At 51.6% G+C, this 20,712-nt stretch overlaps 1 protein-coding gene and 2 long non-coding RNA genes across 3 annotated transcripts in view; 1 reads left to right on the plus strand and 2 right to left on the minus strand.

Moving 5' to 3' along the window:
• The window catches only part of RTN4RL1 (reticulon 4 receptor like 1), a 72,992-nt gene that overhangs the window by 25,911 nt on the left and 26,369 nt on the right, over nucleotides 1–20,712 (plus strand). The window lies entirely within an intron of this gene.
• On the minus strand, nucleotides 689–7,040 carry LOC132688158 (uncharacterized). The gene is made up of 3 exons (XR_009614430.3): nucleotides 6,534–7,040; nucleotides 6,210–6,392; nucleotides 689–1,397 (listed from the first exon to the last, which is right to left on the minus strand). It is a non-coding gene; the product is annotated as an uncharacterized LOC132688158 (long non-coding RNA).
• Nucleotides 13,701–15,936, minus strand: LOC132688159 (uncharacterized). The gene is made up of 3 exons (XR_009614431.3): nucleotides 15,787–15,936; nucleotides 14,224–14,391; nucleotides 13,701–14,111 (listed from the first exon to the last, which is right to left on the minus strand). It is a non-coding gene; the product is annotated as an uncharacterized LOC132688159 (long non-coding RNA).

Genomic DNA, 20,712 nt, shown 5'->3' on the forward strand with positions numbered 1-20,712 from the left:
TTAAGCTTTGATCCCTTTACACACTCTTGGCCCCTGACTGGAGGGGGTCTGCATACTCTTAGTTCCCACTGGGTCCCCAGCCACACAGGTTGGTTCTCTCAGAATCCAGAGAAGGGCTCTTTCCCTGGATGCCGTGGCTGCATGTGACAGGCTCGTGTGTGCCAGAAGGCTGGTGGTTTGAGGCTCTGTACATACCCTCTCCTCTCCTGGAGAGACAACAGCTCCAACAGGACTCCTCAACCACAATCCCAGACACAGCTGTCTAAATACAGCAATTCCACATCCAGGCATTTATTTTACGGATACCCTTGCACCTGTGGGCAGAAACACATATACAGGAGCAGGCATGTTATCATTGACTATAATAGCAGAAACTGGAAACAACCTAAATGTCCATCAGTAGGGGAGCGATCGGGTAGATTACAATACCCCCACACAACGGGATTCCGTGCTCCAAAGAATGGATGACTTTCTATGCACTGATATGGGACGGATGCCAACATGTATTGCTAAGTGAAAAAGCAGTGGTAATATACTGCACTACCGTTTGCTTTTAAAAAGAAAGATATACTTGTACGTGATAGAAATTTTCTGGAAAGACACAAAAGAAACTGTTAACAGTAGGATGCCTCTGAAGAAAGATACGAGGGACTGGAGGTCTGGGAGAGGAAAGGAGACTTATTTTTCATTGTATACCCTTTTGTGCTCTTTGAAAAAAAAATTTTTTTTTTTACTATGTGCATACATTATCTTTTCGATTAAAAAGGAGGTGGGGGGAGGTTTAGAAAAAAAGAAATCTCCAGGTTTTATCTGGCTTTTCAGTCTGCATGCCTTCCCTGTCTGCAGCCAGGTCCTGCCGCCCTGACTTAGGGGCCATTTCTCAGCTCCTTTCCCTCGGCCCCAGCCCATGGCCACCACTCCCCAAGGCATCCATTACCGCCTCTTACAAGTACTTAAAACCTACCCTTTACCTTGAAATACAAATAACTGTAATATGGAGACAAGGCTGAGCTTCGTTGCACTTCTAGAACAGACGGGAATCGGTTGGCGCTGAGAGGCTTGATAAATGTTTGCTGAATTGAATTGAATCTGTGACTCGGTTGGTTACACCGAGCAAGGTACTAATTGGCCAAGGTCAGACATCCAAATCCCATATAGGTTGGCTCTTTCTTAGGTTGCTCCCATGGGCACTGTCGTGAGGGAAGGAGTGCCCCCACGTGCAAGGATGGAGGGTGAGTGAGGGACAAGGTGGGGACACCCTCTCATTTCCTGGAGACACAACTCAGAGTGATTTTAGGAGGCAGTACTGAACACGGTGTGATAGGCAGGAAGGCCCAGCTCTGGAAAGATTCGACTCAGAAGAACATCTGTGGTGAGGTCCAAAAGCTCCGTGATGGCTTAAAAAAAAAAAAAAAAAAATAGCCTGTGTGATATTACCCAGTTTATTCTAAGAACTTTCTAACAGAGATGCAAAAGATGGAACCCACTAAGCATGTTAGTGTGTTGTCTGTTGTGGTGGTTGTTCAACCATAGGCTGGAAGACAGCCAGCTAACAGGCATTTTGTGGGAGAAATGAAAGCATGAGGTAGTTGATTATTTCAATGGACTATAAGGTTCTTTTTAATTATATACTTTGTTATACATAGCACCAAATTTACCATTTCAACTCGAGGGAGAAAGAGAGAATCCCAAGCAGGCTCCATGCCCAGCACAGAGCCTGATATGGGGCTTGATCCCATGACCCTGGGATCATGACCTGAGCCGAAATTTAAGAGTCGACGCTCAACCAACTGAGCCACCCAGGTGCCCCCTATTTAAACCATTTTTTTCAACGTTTTTTTTTTTTTTTTTTTAAATTTTTGGGACAGAGAGAGACAGAGCATGAACGGGGGAGGGGCAGAGAGAGAGGGAAACACAGAATCGGAAGCAGGCTCCAGGCTCCGAGCCATCAGCCCAGAGCCTGACGCGGGGCTCAAACTCACGGACCGCGAGATCGTGACCTGGCTGAAGTCGGACGCTTAACCGACTGCGCCACCCAGGCGCCCCTATTTAAACCATTTTTAAGTGTCCGGTTCTCTGGCATAAAGTACAGTCACATTGTTGTGCAACCCGTGATGATCAGTTATAATGGTGCCACTCGCAAAGTTGTTAATAGGGAAAGCCTGAGAAACGCCTCTGTGGCCTTTGATTTCTGCCTAAGGAGGGTATCCTTGCTCAGACTTGGCCAGCGTTCCACTTACATCTTCCACACGCCAGCTTTTGGAACCTCCACCTCAATGGATTCCTTCTCTGGCGTCTGGAATCATGGAGTGCATTGGCAGTCCAGTAGAACATGGGTAGTGGTCATGGAAACCTCTAGAAGCAGAGATCTAGGTAGTATAGCGTGGTGACATTTCTCCTACTATTTCTTTTTTCTCATGTCAAATATTCACTAGCCTGGAGGACGTGAGAGAGTGTATATCTCTTGCCCATGACTATTTTTCATTCTTGAAATGAAATTCCCCCAGTGGTTCTCTGGCCTCAGCCAGTGTGTGATGTCCTGGCACCTTTCTCTCCAGGCTGTGATCCAGCAGCTCCCCACGGCCCCGGGACCCATCCAGCTCACTCACAGCAAAGACTTCTTGTCCTGTAAGGGTTATTATGATGAGAAAGCATTTGCCTGCAGGCACAGTGAGTCAGAAAGTTTGATGTGCCTTCCAAAAACAACCCCCCCCCCCCCACCAAAACATCATCTATAATCTTTGGTCACATTAATAGAAGCGTTCAAATCCGGGACGTGAAGGACTTGCTTCCCTCTCTGCTGAGCACCCACTGAGTCATCCTCTCTTGCCATCTTCTACCAATCCAGTCCGTCACCACCACGATGCTTAAATTCATCCCCTGCTCTCCATTTCCCCTGTCTCTACCATCTCAAACCCGGGTCCCACATCTCTTGCTTAGACCGTTGCAGTAGCCTCCTGATGGTGCTCTAGCTTCTTGCCTTCAGGCTCCATGCTGCAGACAAGTGATGTTAGGGAACATAATCTAATCATATCACTCTGATTGCTTAAACTCCTTCAGGCTTCTCACAACTTTGGCAGTAAAGGCCTGAGTTTTTTCTTTTTAATATTTTATTTTAGTTATTTTTTAATGTTTGTTTATTTTTGAGAGAGAGACAGGGTGCGTGTGCGTGCGTGCACAGGCAGGGGAAGGGCAGAGAGAGGGGGAGAGAAGATCCCCAGCAGTCTCTGTGCTGATAGCAGAGAGCCCGATGTGGGGCTCAAACTCAAGAAACGTGAGATCATGACCCAAGCCAAAGTCAGGTGCCCCTGACTGAGCCAGCCAGGTGCCCCTAGACACCCGATTTTTAACAGGGTTTTCGAGGCCTCATGTCTGCAGGGCCCCTGCTAGCCCTTTGACATCACCTCACACCACTTGTTTCCTTGGAGCTCACACCCCTGTAGTGGAGAGGGGGCCGAGTCATGGACGAGAAAGCAAAGATAGGGCTGATGAAGACCAGGGAGGTGGGGGCACAGACAGTGAGGGAGAGAGTTAGGGACAGTGTGCTCAAGGAAGCCTCATGAGGAGATGACATTGATCAGAGACCTGGTGAGATGAAGGAAGGAGCCTATGGAGGCCGGGCCAAGAGAGGAGCGGGGCTGAGGAGATAATCGGTTAGTGCAAAGCCCCTGAGAGCGTGTGTGCTTGGTGCGTCCCAGCAAGACAGCCCCCAGGGGTGGGAGGGGAGCAAGGAAGGCGGCAGTGTGGTCGGTGTGGTCAGATCCTGCAGATTGATGGTCAGTATGATGGGGAGCCATAGAAAAGGCTGGTTTACATTTTCATATTTTTGGAAGACCACCCTGACTGCCAAGTAGGAAAGAGACTCTGAGGAGAACAGAAAAGTTAGGCGACTACAGGGACTACAGTGTCCCTGAGGAGAGTGGTCATTCGGACCAGCAGCCACTTGGTGGTATCTAAGGGTTGAATGGCTGTGCCAATTATTTAGTGCTATAATTAGTCATGCACGCCTCTGGACTGTGAGCTGTGTGTGGACGGGGGTTATATCCGCTTATCTATTTTGTATCCCTAGCTCTCGCCTGGGCCTGGCATGTATTAAGTGCTCAGTAAATACCTGCTGAATGGCCTGGGTTATGTTAGGAAGTCCCGAAGGAGCCGAGTAAGTGCTTGCCCTGAAGAAGAGACGTGGGGGCCACCATCTTCAGAGGCATAAAGGAGCTAAACTCAAGGGCACCTGGCTGGCTCAGTTGGTAGAGTATGTGACTTTTGATTTCAGGGTTGTGGGTTCAAGCCTCATGTTGAGTGTAGAGCTTACTTTAAAAAAAAGTTGGGGGGGGCACCTGGGTGGCTCAGTCAGTTATGCATCCTTTTTCGGCTCAAGTCTTGATGTTGCCGTTTAGGAGTTCGAGCCCCGCATCGGGCTCTGTGCTGACAACTCAAAGCCTGGAGCCTACTTCATATCTGTGTCTCCTTCTCTCTCTTCTCCTCCCCCACTCACTCGTGTGTGTGTGTGTGTGTGTGTGCGTGCGCATGCACGTGTGCACTCTCTCTGTCTCTGTCTCTCAAAAATAAATAAACATTAAAAAAAAAACTTCCATAAACTTAAAAAAAAAAAGGAGCTAGGCACAGAGGCTCCTGGGTATTACCTCGAAGACTCTAGGAAGAGTTTGGTCAGGCGTGATCTGGACCCCAGGTGACCAGGAGCCTCCTAAGAGGGCTGTCAAGAAGTGCAGGCTTCACGATCTCTTGTCAGAGATGCTGGGGGGAATCGTGTGTGGAAAGGACACATGTCCGTGCATGCCTGTGAGCTCACACACAACCCACAATCCACAGGTATGGATTGCAGGCACTGCAGATTTTCTGGCCCTGAAATCACACACTTCACAGCTAGAAAGACGCTTGGAAATGGGCATGACTGGTAACCTGAGGTTTGGGAGTCTCTGGTTACAAATGACAGAAACCCAGAACTGTTGGGACAAACAAGGGATCTTACAAGCTCCTGAAACTAAAAAGATTCACCTTCAGGTGTAACCTGATCGTGCAGTGTCACCAGGACCTGGTTCCTTCTTCTCAGCTTCTTGGCGTGACTTGCCCTGATTTGACATCACACTCAGTAGGTTCCAGAAGCTCTGTGTTCACATTTTCCCTCCCCTCAGAAAGAGAGAACTTCTTCCTGGCCCCCCCAACACTTTGAACGTATTTGTGGGCCCGTTGTCACTGGCCCACAAACCAGTCCTGAGGCCTGGGAGCCTGTGCTGACTGGGTGCCTGCCCAGAAGGTGGGTGCCGAGATCAGCTCCTGGGTGGAAAGTTGAGGAGAACCAGTTCTCCCAGGGTAAAATCAGGGTGCTGCATCCAGAAAGAGGGGAATATATCGTGGGCGGCCAGAAACCCACACAAATTGTAGGCTTTAGGTGGTTTGCTAAGTGCTTTCTTTGTACCCGTCTTCCTCAGAACTCCATTTGTCCTGTTGCTCTGGAAGCCCCTGAGGCACCCCACTTTTTCTGCCGAACCCCCTCATTTTGCAGATGAACAGACTGAAGCTTAACAACTTTCTCAAGGCCCCACAGCTCGATTGCGGTGGAGACAGGACTGGCACCCAGGTCCTGGGGCCTGGCAGCATCGCCTGGCGGGACAGACCTGAGTCTGGGGTCAGCCTGCCAGATCTGAATCCTCTGGCATTGCTGTTTGTTGTCTGTGAGGCTGGATTCATTTCCTAGGGCTGCCGTAACAAATTGCCACAAATTTAGGGGCTTAAAAGAGCAGAAATTTATTTATTTATTTATTTATAAAAATTTTTAAAAACCTTTATTTATTTTTGAGCAAGTGAGAGAGAGACAGAGTGAGAGCAGGGGAGGAACAGAGAGAGAGGGAGACACAGAATCGGAAGCAGGCTCCAGGCTCCCAGCTGTCAGCACAGAGTCCGACGCGGGGCTTGAACTCACGAACCGTGAGATCGTGACCTGAGCCGAAGTCAGATGCTTAACCAACTGAGCCACCCAGCCGCCCCTATTTATTTATTTATTTTAAAGTTTATTTTGAGAGAGAGAGAAAAAGCATGAGAGAGAGAAGCCCAAGCAGGCTCTGGGCTATCAGTGCAGGACCTGATGTGGGGATTAATTCCATGACCGTAAGATCATGACCTGAGCCGAAGTCAGATGCTTAACTGACTGAGCCACCCAGGTGCCCCCCCAAAACAGCAGAAATTTATACCCTCACAGTTCTGGAGGCCAGAAATCCGAAATCTAGGTGCTGGCAGGGCCGTCCGTGTTCCCTTCAAAGGCTCCACTCCTTGCTGTTCCCAGCTTCCCGTGGTGGTTGGCACTTCCTGTGGCCACGTCACTCCAATCTCTGCCTCCGTCTTCCCGAGGCTTCACTCTGTCTTCTTTTCTGTCTCTATAAGGACATTTGTCATTAAATTTGGGCCCCGTGTAGGTAATCAAGGATGATCTCATCTCAAGGTCCTTAACTGCATCTGCAAAGACTCTTTTTCCCAAATAAGCTAACAGTTTATTTCGCAGGTTCCAGTGGACATACTTTTTTGGAGGCCACCATCCAATACATTCCAGGAACCTTGGGGAAGTCACTTAACCTCTTCAAACCTCAGTTTGTCAGCTGTAATGTGGGGATGATATCAGTGCCTACTTCATAAGGTTATCCTGTGGGATCATCCTTGTTGAGTCCTTCACAGAAGGCCGGGCACTTAGTAAGTGCTCAGTAAATGTTAGCTGTGGTTATAGTCTTCAGACTCCAGGTCCAGCCTGCTCTTCCTTTGCCGAGGTGGCTTTCTTTACACGTAGGCTTACCTCCCCTCAGCTAGTAGTTGTGGAGACAAGACAGGGAGTTGACATCTTGGTGGAGACAGAGCTGTCAAGGTTAAGCTGGTGTCCTCAGGCTTGCTTCCTCCGTGAGGCCTGTTGTCTGAGCAGACCCTGTTCCCGAGGCTTGAGGCTGGGAGGCGGGGCAGCCTGAGGAGGCCTCCTGCCAATCAACCTCTCACCCTGGCCAGGCTAGCTTGGGAACCCTAGGATTTAGAGCGATGAATGTAAATTGCAGATTCCACGCTTCTCTTGCTTCCGTGTGTTGGGCTGAGATCCCATCAGCATCTCATTCCCCTTACCTTGGGGCCCCTCCAGGTCTCATTCGGTAGATTGTGTCGGCAGAGCACCTCCTCGGCGACCACGACGGCTTGCTACCTACATCTATCACACCTGCGCTGTGACAGTGTAATTTTTATCTCTGGTTGTTTATTTCTCCGATGGAACTACTTGTAAATTCCAAGAAGAAAATATATCCGTGTGTGTGACAGAACCAGCCCAGGGAGATTAATCTGGGCTTTTAAACTGGGGATGCAAACCAGGCTGATGCTGCTCCGTGCCTAAGTGTCCAGTAATCAACCCCCAGCCGTCAATTGTCCCCCAAGGAAGCAAAGGCCTGGGAGGAGTCAGGCTCAGTAGGGTTTGATCCAGCTGGGAGGGAATGGGGTCCTCGTTTCTTCCAGGTAGCTAGCAGGCCCTGAGGACAGAAAGTGGGAGGCAGGTGACTTGAAGCCAAGAAGTGCAAGAGGTGGACAGAAAGCCCCATATTTCAATGCAGAGTTGACAGTGGTGTGAGAAGGAGGGGACCAAGGGGGTTGGTTGTGGCCACTGGTATAGGCACAGGCTTGTGCAGTTCAAGAGACCCAGTTTCATTTTTTTTTTTATGTTTATTTTTGAGAGAGCTCAAGCTGGGGAGGGACAGAGAGAGGGGGATAGAGGATCCCAAGCAGGCTCTGTGCTGACAGCTTGAACTCACAAACTGCAAGGTCATGACCTGCGCCGAACAAAGTTGGATGCTCAACCAACTAAGCCACCCAGGAGCCCCGAGACCCAGTTTCACATCCGAGCCCCACCACTCGCCACACACCTTGGGGGGAGTTCCTTTACCCCACATGCAGACAGAGGGGTCTCTTGATCTGCAAATTGGAGCAAAGGATATTTGTTCCACAGAGTAATTGAGAGAATTAAATGAGCAGCGTATGAAAAATGCTTGTTGCGTATATCATGGAAATCGGAATCCTAGAATTGGGAGGAATTTAGGGAACACTTAATGCAAAGCCCAGTGGAGGTTTGGGGAAGTGAAGGGACTTAGAAGCCGGGATGGAGCCCACATCACCCACTGTCCATCGTCATATCATGCTGTCTCCATAGCAGGGGCCCGGACCGGCCTTCTCCAATTCCTACAGACTCAATTGATGGTCCTCAGGCATCCATAACCCCTGAAAATGATAAGTACTGTTTCATGTGTGGGTACGTCTTAGAGCATCAGGGCTTTCATTCTCAAGATGGTCCCCCACTCGAGACGATTAAGAACCCACTGGACTCTGTGATAATGTGACTACATGAGGGTCTGTATTGGTGGATACATGGCCTCAATTATGACCGAGACCTGATTGTCACTGGGCTTCAGGGCCCCCACCAACCCTTGTCATTAGGGCGTGGTTTTCAATTTCTTTCCCTGGGAAGGCTGGAGAACCCGTGCCAGCACGGAGCAGGGTGTGGGCCTCGTTACAGGCAGAGGGAGTTTCCAGCTTTAGGCATCCTGAGCCAGATCCAGATTTCATGAAGCCTGAAGCTTATGCAATTCGGGGGCCCCTTCTATGAAAAAGCACAAGTCATGGATACAGAATTAGGTTGCATGGCCTTGGGAGGGGCTGTGGCTGCTGTTAGCATTGGCCTTCACTGGTGCCATTAGCTGGACATGTGTCCTCAGAAGAATCTGGGATATCAGCATAGCTCACCCACCAGATGGCCCCCTGTTGGCCCCCAGAGGCATTTACCCAGTTTTCTGGTTGCTGCCCCCACCACCACCACCAACCCCCGCCCTCCCCGCCCCACTGGGTACTTGAGATTGAACTTGAAAAGACCAGCCTTGCCTTCAAGAAGCTCCCAGTAAAGAGAGACTCAGTTTACCAGTAAACAATGACTTACCAGCCATTACTCCTCCTCTGCTTTCACTTTGCTGCCCCCTGACCCTCCCCTTCCACATTCCCCTAGCTCAGCAAGTTGCTGGCCCCCCTCACTCCACTCTCAGCAGACTGGTGATACGGGGGAGCCCTGGCAGCCTACCTCTGAGCAAGAAGAGGCAAGGGCTTCCTGCCGGGCATCCACGGAAGGGTCTCCGTGTTTGTGCTTAGCCCCCTTCCATTCATTTCTGTTGGGATTGAGCACAGTATGGCTGTTTGTCCAAGCCCAGGCTTTGGGCAGGTCCACTGGAAGGTGGAAGGTTGGGGCGTAGAAGCCGTGGGCTGCCTCCATCCCTGCCTTGTTCGGTCTCATGTTCGTGAGCAAGAGGGTGACCCCAGAGAATCTGGCTTTGGCTCTTGCTCTTCCACTTTCTACCTGTGGGTATTACAGCAGCCTCTGATTCTCTTTGAGGTCCAAGTTTGTCATCTAGAAGACAAACAATAACACCCACCTTGCTGGGGTATTGGGAAGTTAAGGATTTCACACACATAGGGCTGAGCCCAGTGCCTGTCCTACAGTTATTTTGGAAGAGCCGAGAAGTTTACACCCTTTCCTCTCTAGCATCCTGGTAAGTCTCCTTTTCTGTAGGGTCCCAGAGCTTCCTGGGTCAAGGCTGGTCAAGGCTGGTCAAGGCTGGTATTTCCTGGGGCAGTGTCTTAGGCAGCATTAGTTGCATCAGGCTGGAGGCAGGCTGAGCTGGGAAGGAGCAGAGACCTGTGTGGAGTGGCTCAGGACAGACAGATGAGGCAGCTTCAGGGATGAGAGAGGGATACCCCCAGCAGCGGCCCATTTCCCTAACGTCCCTGGAGAGACAGGGCTGAGCAAAGGGAAATAGCAGGATGGAGTCAGCTTCATTTCTAGGCCTCATCAGAGGGCAGTTTCTGGCTGGTGACCTGGGCACGTGACTCCCAGGAAACTGCTGACCTCTTGCCACCCACTGTGACCACAGCCATTCCTGCTGGGGTCAGATCAAGGCTCATCATGGGAGCACTTTGTCCCATCAGGGCCTCCCTGCCCTTCCTGCCCCGTGTGGCTCCAGGAAGCATCCCAGAGCCAGGAACTGGGACTGGTTCTGACCCCCTGGGGAAACCCTGCTACATTTCCAATAAGGATTTGAACAGGTTGCTGAGCGGGCCCAGTAATTAATCTTTTGTTTTTGTTTGTTTATTTTGACTACAAAAGTAAAACATGCCATCTGTGGAACATTTGAAAAGTACAGAAAACGATAGAGGCAGGGAGGAAAAGCCCATACACCCAAGCAGAGTCAAGCACAACTGTTAACATGTTAATATGTTGGCTTCCCACTGAAAAGCAGAAGCTTTTAGAAACCCCATGTAAACATCAATGTCAAAGACTGCCTGGGATTCCGTGGATTAATCTTTTTAAGAAAACACATCTGAGCCAAGTGGATTTGGAGTGCAGGGATTTGGAGGCACCCCTAGGCAGGGGAGTGCGGGACAAAGTCTGGGTCTTCGGCCCCTGGGGTTCAGCAAAGCTTCCCCGGAGACTCCCAGAAGGTTGGATGAGGTTGGCCGCAGTCACTGATTTCCTTCTCCACGCACTTCCCGGCAGGAGCGCTTTCACACTTGGCCTGCCTGCTTGCCTGCCTGTCAGCAAGTGGAAGGCAGTAAAGGGTAGAAGATGGAAGGAAGAGCATGGGGGAGGCAGTCTCCAGAGAGAACTGCCCCACCTGGCAAAGGATGGGAGTGGCTTGTGTTCCCTTTTCTTTCCTGAAGGGGTGTGTGTGTATACGTGTTGGGGGAAAGTGGCCGGTAAGCAGCCTCTGCAGAGGGAAGGAGCGTCATTAGTGCAGGTTGATGAGGACCCCATGGAGGTTGCCACCTTGGAGAGAGAAAAGGCAGGGCCAGGAGAGGGTGGAGCGAGTCAGGCAGAAATCTCGAGGGCCCACACCAACTGCCCCCTCATTTAGCATTTCTATAGGAGGCAGCCAATGCAGGGGCCCTGACTTCTGCTGCCTGGGCTTGGTCACCACATGGGGAGCAGAGTGACCCATTGCCCTTCACTGGGCCCCACCACTGAGAAGCCACCTGCAGAAGTGACTAGAAGAGGGCGTGGGGTGGGAGTCTCCCCAGCAACTCCATGACTTGTTCCTGGTGGCAATGGCTTCCAGGCCCTAATGGAACCATTTTTCTGCAAATGAGGACTAAGAATTTGCCAAGCGCCATGCTTAATGTTCTGTATGTATAACTTAATCTGCACAGCAGCCCTGTAAGGTCTGTTTCCCCCCCCCCCCCGCCACCCCTCCCATTTTACCGGTGAGCAAACTGAGAGGTTACATAGCTTGCTTAAGGTTACTTAGCCGGTCAGTGCCTAGCTGGAATCCGAATGCAGGCCTAATTTCAAGCCAGCTCTCTTGGCCACCATTTCTAGCTGTTGGTGCTGGGAGGCAAGCTGCAGAACCACCTGGATGCTTCTGCAGGAGTCCACCAGATCCCCCCTCCGAAGGCTTCTGCTCCATAAGCACTTTCTCTGGGGACGGAGGGAAGTGTATCTATGTGCCACACGAGAGTCCAGATCCCAGAGAGAGAGGGAGGTGTCGCCTGTCCCCATTCTTGGGTTTCTCTGAAATGCGTGGTTTGGGCTCAAGTGTGTGTGCAGGGGGCGGGCAGGAGGCCGCCTCGCACCAGGTCAGGGCTCCTGGCTTTTGATCCTGAAGCCGGTGTGACCCAACACCGGCTACAGGCGGCAGTGGAGGCAGGAACACGGGTGCCGGGGCCTGGCAGCCGCCCAAACCTCGGCCGCCGGAGGCAACGGCAGCGCCTCCCTCTCGGAGGGGGCAGGAGGAGGGGCAGCAGAAGGGTGGCGGGGTGCCGCGGGCGGCTGCGGCTGCGGGCCCCTCCCCCCACCGGCCCCCACCTGGGCAGGCCCGGCCGGCGCTGGTTGGCTCCCCGGGAGCGCCGCTCGCCCTATCACACACCTGCGCGGTTGCCAGGCAACCGAGACTGAGTTGTAACACCTGGGTGGCGAGAGCCAGGATGGTGTTTTATTTCCTAGCTGCTCCAAGTCTCTCCTTAGAAGTTGTAGAAGGATGGCATTTGGTTTCCCTCCCGAAAGGGACCGCATCCCGCACACTCCCCGGTCCTCAATCCCCAGACCAGCGGTCTCTGGCCAGACTCGCCTCAAGATCCGTGATTCACTCCTGGGGCCCAGGCCCCCCAAGAGGCAGTCAGGCAAGGGGCCCCTGGCGGCTCTTCACTGATGCCTTCATTTTGAGAAAGTCATCCTCAGGGAAGCTGGGGACTTCCACCTGGACAAGATGGTCTGTCCAAAGAAGGGGAGGAAGGGGAGACTCCAAGGTCCCCCGCCTCTGAACAATCTCGGGATGGCCATGGGGTAGACGTGGGGTACAGCTTGGGCCTCGCTTCTGGCTTTACACGCAGGTTATTTTCTTGGGGTTTCTCAAACTTCAGCCTCTGCCGCACACCTTCCCAGCGTCTCACCCATCTTTGCACCACGGGGCACTACTTTTTCACTCTTTTTCCTTCTCTATGTTGACCCACTTTAGCTTAAATGAATGTGTTTAAAAGGGAAAGGATAACACTTCTATAAATGGAAACCCAGTATCACTTGCCATAAATAGAAACTAACTACAAAAATAAATACAAGGAAACAATGTTATTAAATTTTAGTGCATGAAGTCTGATCTGGAAGGGCCATAATGATAACAGAAGAACTGCTTCTTAAGCATCTATGCTGTGCCAGGCAGGAGCTAAGCACTTTGCATGAATTAGCTCATTTGATCTGGTACTACATATTAACATTCCCATTTCACAGATGGGAAAACTGAGGGTCACAGAAGCTAAGGGTCATGGGGCGTATAGAGACTGAATGATGAGCTGAGGTTCAAAGCGGAGTCCCATCCAAAACCTGGGCTTTCAGCCATGGCCTGTGCTATTTCTGCATAGTGGCCATCTCTGGCTCCCTGCCCTGGTGATTGGGTGGTGGCCCTTTCCAGGAGTGGGGCGATGATTTGAGAGTCCCAGCTGCAGTGGTTTTTGCCTGTCCTCGTGGAGTATAACCCTTTAGGTGCTCTAGCAGATAAACCACACTTTCTCCCAAAAGCCCTGTCAAGTGTCTCATTCTACGGCTTAGAGGGCTGAAGCTCAGTGAGGCCAAGCCACCTGCCCAAAGTCACACTGTTGCAGAGTGGCAAGTCTGGAACGTGTGTCCTGTCTCCCTCTGCAGCACTCAGAGGGAGTGCGCTTTGCACCTCTTTGTACCTCATTCAACCTTGTATAGAAAGAGGAATCTTTTGGGGCCCCTGGGTGGCTCAGTCTGTTGAGCCTCCGACTTCAGCTCGGGTCATGATCTCACGTTTTGGGAGTTCAAGCCCCACATCAGGCTCGCTGCGGTCAGCCTGTCAGCACAGAGCCTGCTTCAGATCCTCTTTCCCCCTCTCTCTGCCCCTCCCCTGCTTGTGCTCTTCCAAAAGTAAATAAATATTTTTTTTAAAAAGAAGAAGAGGGGCTCCTGGGTGGCTCAGTCGGTTAAGCGTCCGACTTCAACTCAGGTCACGATCTCGCGGTCCATGAGTTCGAGCCCCGCGTTGGGCTCTGGACTGATGGCTCAGAGGCTGGAGCCTGCTTCTGATTCTGTGTCTCCCTCTCTCTCTTTGCCCCTCCCCCATTCATGCTCTGTCTCTCTCTGTCTCAAAGATAAATAAACATTAAAAAAAAATTAAAGAAACTCTGCAGCTTTAAAAAAAATAATAAAAAAGAAAAAGAAAAGAAAAAGGAATCTTTTATTCTGAGCAAACCTGACAGCGAACGAGCCTCCCCCTCCTCCTCACGGGGGATCAGATATCCCCCTGGGAGAGGTGGGCATTTGTTGAACTCAGCCTTGGCTGTGGATAGACACCTCCTCAGAGCCAGGTCTGCTGGCTGGCATTGTGGCCTTCTGTGGGTCAGGGAAGGTCCCGGGGGGGGGGGGGGCAGCCCCCAGTACCTGGGCCTCCCCACACCCAGCAAGCCTCCTGCACCAGTGGGCAGGGATGTTTGGTTGGCTTTCTTATCTGCCTTCCTGGAAACATAGTCCATCATCCCCTATCAAAATGAGCAAATTTCTCACTCCAGAGCTGTCGCATTCTTACCTGGAAGAGAAAGAACAAGGGGGCCTTTGGAGAGGGAGGAAAATCATATGTTATTTTTAAAAGGCATTTTGAGTGAGTGCTGAATAGAGTTCAAGAAAATTGCCTTAAAGACCTGCTCTCTGCAGGGATGGTGTTTCTCTTGGCTCCCAAGTATTTGGAAACTTAATTGCGTGTTTGTACGGGCTACTGTTTTTATTTCTTTCTGGTCTCAGAGGTGGGCTTTGAAGGTTGCGGGCTCTCTCTGTAATGGTTTTCTTTATCTCAAATAAATTTTGCACACCTGCAAGGTAGAAGTGCTTGAAAGAAACTGTGTCAGAATTGGCTCTTGATTTAATAAATCTGCAAATGGAATGGGGTGCGGTGAGATGATGTGGCGTTAGGTCACCCCGAGCTTCCTGTCACAGGGGTGCGGCCTAACCCTGCCCCTGAAGGGGTTGTGCCATGTGCTCGTTCTCTGAACTGCAGAGCCTCAGCCCACACCTGTGCCGAAACCCTTTCTCTACCCCAAGCTGGAAGCCAGTCAGGGTGGGGGAGACCCAGTTCTATGTGGGTGTCTGGGCCCTTTTAGGCCAAGATGCTAATAAAAGGCTTTTAGGTTAATTGTAGAAGCGCAGCTCCCCTCTGCTGGGGACTTCCTCAAACCTCCCACACCACATCTTCTCAAAGAACTAGAAAGTCCGCTTTGGGGCAGTGAGGGCCCTCAGACTTGTGTGCACCCCCTTTGGGCCTCTCTGGCTTCCAGCCCATGGACATATGGCAGTGGAAGGGTTAAATATTTGGCCTTGGCAGGCAGTCAAGTCTGCGTGGCCATCTCTGCCACTTCCCAGTTGGTGCAGGTGCTTGCTACAGGATTCCACTTGCCCCCTCCCTATGGCCAGGGGCTGACCTGTACATACATATTTGATGTTTTATTTATTTTTGAGGCAGCACAAGCCGGGGAGGGGCAGAGAGAGATGGGGACAGAGGATCTGAAGCAGGCTCTGAGCTGACAGTGTCAGCAAGCCCGAGGTGGGGCTTGAAGTCATGATCCGCAAGATCGTGACCTGAGCCGAAGTCGGATGCTCAACCAACTAAGCCATCCAGGCGCCCCGGGGCTGACCTGTATATCAACACCTGTGGGCTCCTGCCCTCTGACTTCCCATTCAGGAGGCACTGGCAGGTGATCAGAGGGAGGAAGGAGAGTGATTGCTGGGTATTTATCCCCCTCCCTACAGGCTGCTCTCAGCTCTTGTCAAGGGGTGCTCTCCACACAGCTTCTCTGTTCTGGGTTCTGATTGCCAGTCCCCTCCCTCCCTACTCCAGGCTAAGGGGTGGTGACACTCACCGGTGCTTTCTTGCCTGTTATCTGTTATCCCCGTGGATTCCCTAGGCCCTGCCTACACCTTTGTCAATTATCTCTATTAAACTGTCCTCAGAGTACCTAATGACACTCGACTAAAACAGCAGTCCTGGGCAAGTCATTTACTTAGAGCTTTGTTGCCCTCACCTACAAAATGAATTTTACTATTAAAACTGTTTGCTTGTGTTGTTGTAATGAGTACAGCGTGATTGACCCATGGCCTGGAAAATAGTAACCTTAACCTCCAGGCTGATCATGAGGGGCACGGGCCAGCCCACAAGGACAGAAATGGTGTATATGAGGTGTAGGAATTGTGTGTGGGGGGGTGTCAGTCACCTCTGTCCTTGGGTCTCCGGTAGTCTTACACTCTGCTCTCTGCTTTCCGTCCATGAACTGGGCACAGCTGAGCACTGCTGACCCACTGTGGGTGGAGGGTGCCATAAGAACAGAATCTCATGGGATTCTGGAAGCTGGTATTTCTTTTGTCTTGTGATCTGTCCTAGAAGCTGTCTGACCAACATGTGCACATTCTTTTCAATCTGTATTCATTCTTATCGGGAAATCCATGTTGCACGGATTTCCTGCAACATGCTGTCCCCTGAGAATGCAAAAGAAAGAAACAGATGCCATGAGATATTCCTGCTGGAGTGACCAAGCAGGGATGAGGCCCTGGCTAGGTTCCAAAACTGCATTTCAGCTGTTGCTTCTCTGCTGAAAGGAGACACATCCTTTCTCTGGCCTGGTCCACTCTGGGGTCTCATTCAGCTCTGGGGTTTGAGGATCCAGAAACCAAAAAGAATAGAGAAAATAGGCCTGGGGGGAGTCTGTGAGCAGTTAGTGTTTACATGAGTGTCTGTCTAGGAAGGCGAGAAAGACGGGAGGAGGGCGAGTCTCTGATCTCAAGGTGATCACAACTAAGTTGGGAAGTTAGCACTTACTCAGGAAATGATAAGAACCCCCAAGCAGATGAGGGAATAAGTCTGGGGCAGACTATCAGGAAAAGCACCAGAAGAGAGCCTCAACTTTTGGGTGATGACCAAGAGGAGAGAGAGCATTTCAGAGGAGGGGCCAGGAGGGGTGGAGGGTCAGGTGGCCGGGCTGAAGGCAGCACTAGGTATGCTCAGAGTAGCCAGCCAGCCAGTGGGAAGCAAAGGGTGGGGTTGGCTTATTTAGGGTCTTGAGGCCAGGTAGGATACTTCAGTCAGGAAGTAAGACTCTGGGGCCACCTGGGTGGCTCAGTCGGTTAATCGTCCGACTCTTGGTTTTGGTTCGGGTCATGCTCTCACGGTTCCTGAGTTCAAGCCCCGCATCAGGCTCTGCACTGACAGTGTGGAGCCTGCTTGGGATTCTTTCTCCCTCTCTGCCCCTCCCCTGCTCACTCTTTATCTCTCTCTCTCTCAAAAAAAAAAGAAAAAAAAAAAGGAAGTAAGACTCTAGGAACTCTTAGAGAGGAGTTCTTAATCCGAGGTTCACAGCTGGCCTTCAGAGCATCCTGGAACCCCCCGAAACTATAAGGTGCACTGCTGGGGTGCGTCGGGGCTTTGGGGTCAGAACTGCCTGCTCTGAGTCCCAGGGCCACTTTCTACTTATTCCTTGACATTTTTTTTAAATGTTTATTTATTTTTGAGAGAAAGCATGAGCAGGGGAGGGGTAGGGAGGGGTGGGGGTGGGGGTGGGGGAGGCACAGAGGATCCCAAGCAGGCTTCGTGCTGACAGCAGAGAGCCCGACGTGGGGCTCTAACTCACAAACTGTGAGATCGTGACTTGAGTCAAAGTCAGGCACTTACCCACTGAGCCACCCAGGCGCCCCATTCCTTAACCTTTTTGAGCCTCGGCTTTCTCATCTATAAAATGGAACGAAATGGTAGGATCCACCTTGCAGCACATTTGGGGCAATAAGCCCAGGTAACAGTCACACCGCACTGCACATCGTCGCTGGCAGCACGCGGTAAAGATCTCAGTGACGCGCAGCTGTCATTAGTGTGCTGCAGAAGTGTGAGGGATTTGATGGAGGGGCTCTTCTCTAGGGAGAGGGTCTCCCGCAGCTTTCATGAGATTCCCTAAGGGGTCCTGATGCAAAAAATGTTAAGCACTACTCACTGCTTGAGAGGTTTAAAAATAGAGGAGAATTAAGCAGCAGAGAGCAGTGTTTATGTGAAGGAAACGTGGCGGTGTGGGCCGGGGGGCAGGGAAGCCAGTATGAGGCCTCTCTGTCCATCTGCCGGGCCCACCATCCTTCCATCCATTCACTGGGTCATTCAGCCTTGCTGAGCACTGACTCAGTCTGGCCCCCCGCTCGATGCCGAGGGCCCAGAGACCAAGAACAGTGTCAGTCCCCGAGCTCCGGGCTATTGTGTCCTTGTGAGGGTCCCTCCCCACAAGGAATCGGGCTGGCCTGCGTCTTGATGTAGCCAGTGGGAGGCAATAGAGTTGAGGCTGTGCCATTTGCAGGCCCCAGCCTGAAGCGAGCCAGCAGCCTCGTTTTTGTGGTTTTGGGAGATCGAGCCACCACGTAAGAAGTAGGGCTGCTCTGCTAGAAAGGTCACATGCAGGAACCGCACTGAGCGAACTCTCGGGATCACACGGAGCCGGGGAGAGGCTAAGGTGTCCCAGCATCTTAGTTCAGGTGACCCCAGTGCTTGCAACCATCTGACTGCAACCACGTGAGAAACCCCAAGTGGGAACAATAGAAGAAGCATCCTGTGGAACCCATGGCCCACGGAGCCGTGAGGTCATAAAAGGGTTTTATTTTAAGCCGTCAAATCTAGAATGGTTTGTTACACATATGGAAATAAACGGAGACCTACCGAATGAGAACAGGGAAGGGCTATTTATTCAGAGCATGCTATTCTTCCAAGGGAGTCAGCCACCGTCACTCACATCCTGGCAGAGGCTCAAAGTCAGGCAGAGGAGTGGAAAAGTTTTCGTGTGAAAGAGAAAAGTCGCCGGGTGTGTCCTGATTGGACGGGTGTCGTGATGGGGAAAACTGGACCCAGGAGAAGGGGGAGTGAGGCATTCTCACTGACTGGTTAGGGGACCGTGTTTGGCTTTCTCTGCTTGGTTGGTCCTGAGTTGGAAGTGGGGACAAAAATTAGGGAAGCTTATCGAGTCCTGGACATTTTGGATTGATTGCCACAGGAGTGACCGTGGTCCTATTAGAGTTGTGGTCCAACGTCCTACGGATCTGATTTCCAACAAGGAGCAGGCTGGCTTCCTGGGCTGGTTACTACAGATTATGGGATGGTGTCTTGGGCTGGTTATCGTAGATTGGGAGTCAGAGTTCTGCTTATATATGTGGTCTGGCATTTGTATATTCACTCTTCTACACGACAAGAGATACCTACATGAAAACTGACAATGTTGAGGCCCTGTTGAATGAACACAGTGATCTAGGTAGCCCAAAGTGGGGAGAACCCCCCTGGCCGAGTGAGAATTAGCAGGCAGGTGAAGGAACGAGGGACGTCCCAGGCAGAGGGACCCAAGCATGACCCAAGGCCTATGAATGGAAGAGAATGCAGTGTATTCAAGAGACTACAGCGGGTCAACATGGCTGGGCTCCTAACCAGAGGGGAATGTGGGCTTAGGACCTGGGACAGTAGACAAAGAGTTAGACACCCTCCTGAAAGAAGGGTCACAGACATTTGGAGTGATGCAGTCAGAGCCAAGTTTAAGAAAAGCTCATCAGGGGCGCCTGGGTGGCTTAGTCGGCTAAGCGTCCGACTTCGGCTCAGGTCATGATCTCGCGGTCCGTGAGTTCGAGCCCCGCGTCGGGCTCTGTGCTGACAGCTCAGAGCCTGGAGCCTGTTTCAGATTCTGTGTCTCCCTCTCTCTCTCTGACCCTCCCCCATTCATGCTCTGTCTCTCTCTGTCTCAAAAATAAATAAACGTTAAAAAAAAAATTAAAAAAAAAAAAAAAAGAAAAGCTCATCAGACGGAGGAAGACAGCACAGGGCAAGGGTAAGGCAGGAGATTAGCCAGAGGTAGCTGCACCATCCAGAGAGAGCTCCCAAGGCAGAAGCTGTAAGACCTGGCGAGCTGAACCCAAGGGAGAAGGAGAATGCAGAATCCAGGTGTTTTGCAAACTGAGGAGGTAGTGGCCCCCAAGAAGGCGACCCGGGATATGGGAGAGGAAGCTTGGAGAGTCATGTCTATTTTGTGAATACCTAGGAGCAAGAGTCTGGGAGATCCAGGGAGCATGTTCAGGGAGGCATTGGAGACTGAGATTTGGAGCCCGGAGAGAGCCAAGCACGGATGAAGTTGCCTGGGTCATGGTGGCCCCCTGGGACTGTGGATACAATGAGAAGGGGAAGGGGTGCCCAGGACAGGGGCTGAGAAAGAATGGCCAGAGTGGCCCACGTTGGAGTGCACCCAGGAGAGAGCTGTGTCAAGGAAATCGGGGCGGGAGAAGATTTGAAGGGGCGCTTTGGCCCCAGGAGCAGTTGAGGCAAGCAGGGGACTGGAAACTTGGATTGGGGCACAAGCTGGGAGTTTGTGTGCGAGAAGGGGTGAAATGCCAGGTGCAGGGGCTTGAAAGAGAGAGACAGGAGAGGAGGGGGGCCCACTGCACTGCGGTTTGCCTGGGATGGGGGGAAGTGGTAGCTGGGTAGCTGCAGGAAGGTTCTGGTTAGGCTGGAAGTAGGAGAGACCTGAGCGAGTCTGTAGGCAGAGAGGGAGCAGCATGGCTGGGGACCGAAGAGTCAGGGAGTGGGGCCCCAGCCTGGGAGGCAGCTATCAGAAAGCCTGGCTCAGGGGCAATCAGGCTGTAGGAGTTGTGTTTGTTTTGTTCTTTGTTTTGTTGTATTTGCTGCCAACTGATTGTATTTTTTTAAAAAAAAGGAAAAAAAAAAAAAAGCCTGATTTCCAGCCTCTGGCAAAATCAAAAGAGCTAATAACCCAGGGCCTCCCTTCTTTCGGAGCAACACTTGGCCAGGGCCTGGGGCCCTCGAGATAAACCTGGCTTCCAGATTGCCCCCTGAGCCTCTATCTCTACCCTTTTCTGTTTCCTGCTTGGCCCCTGTAGGCATTTGAATTGAAACCTTGGGATGGGGATGGTAAGAAGGCGGGGCCAGAGCCACCCTCAGGCAGGAGGCCTGAGGACTTCAGGCCTGAGGCTGGATGTCCGAGGGTTCTGTGAAGGTGAGGGGTCAGGCAGGGAGGTCAAGGGTAGGGATTCAAGGAGAGAAGGGAAGGTTTGCAATGGCCACAGAGAGGGGCAGGACAGAAAGCTGTGAAGACCACATAGAACGAGGCCGATGCAGCTGG

Source organism: Panthera onca, chromosome E1, assembly GCF_046562875.1.
Source record: "Panthera onca isolate mPanOnc1 chromosome E1, mPanOnc1 haplotype 2, whole genome shotgun sequence".
In the NCBI taxonomy this organism is placed as follows: domain Eukaryota; kingdom Metazoa; phylum Chordata; class Mammalia; order Carnivora; family Felidae; genus Panthera; species Panthera onca.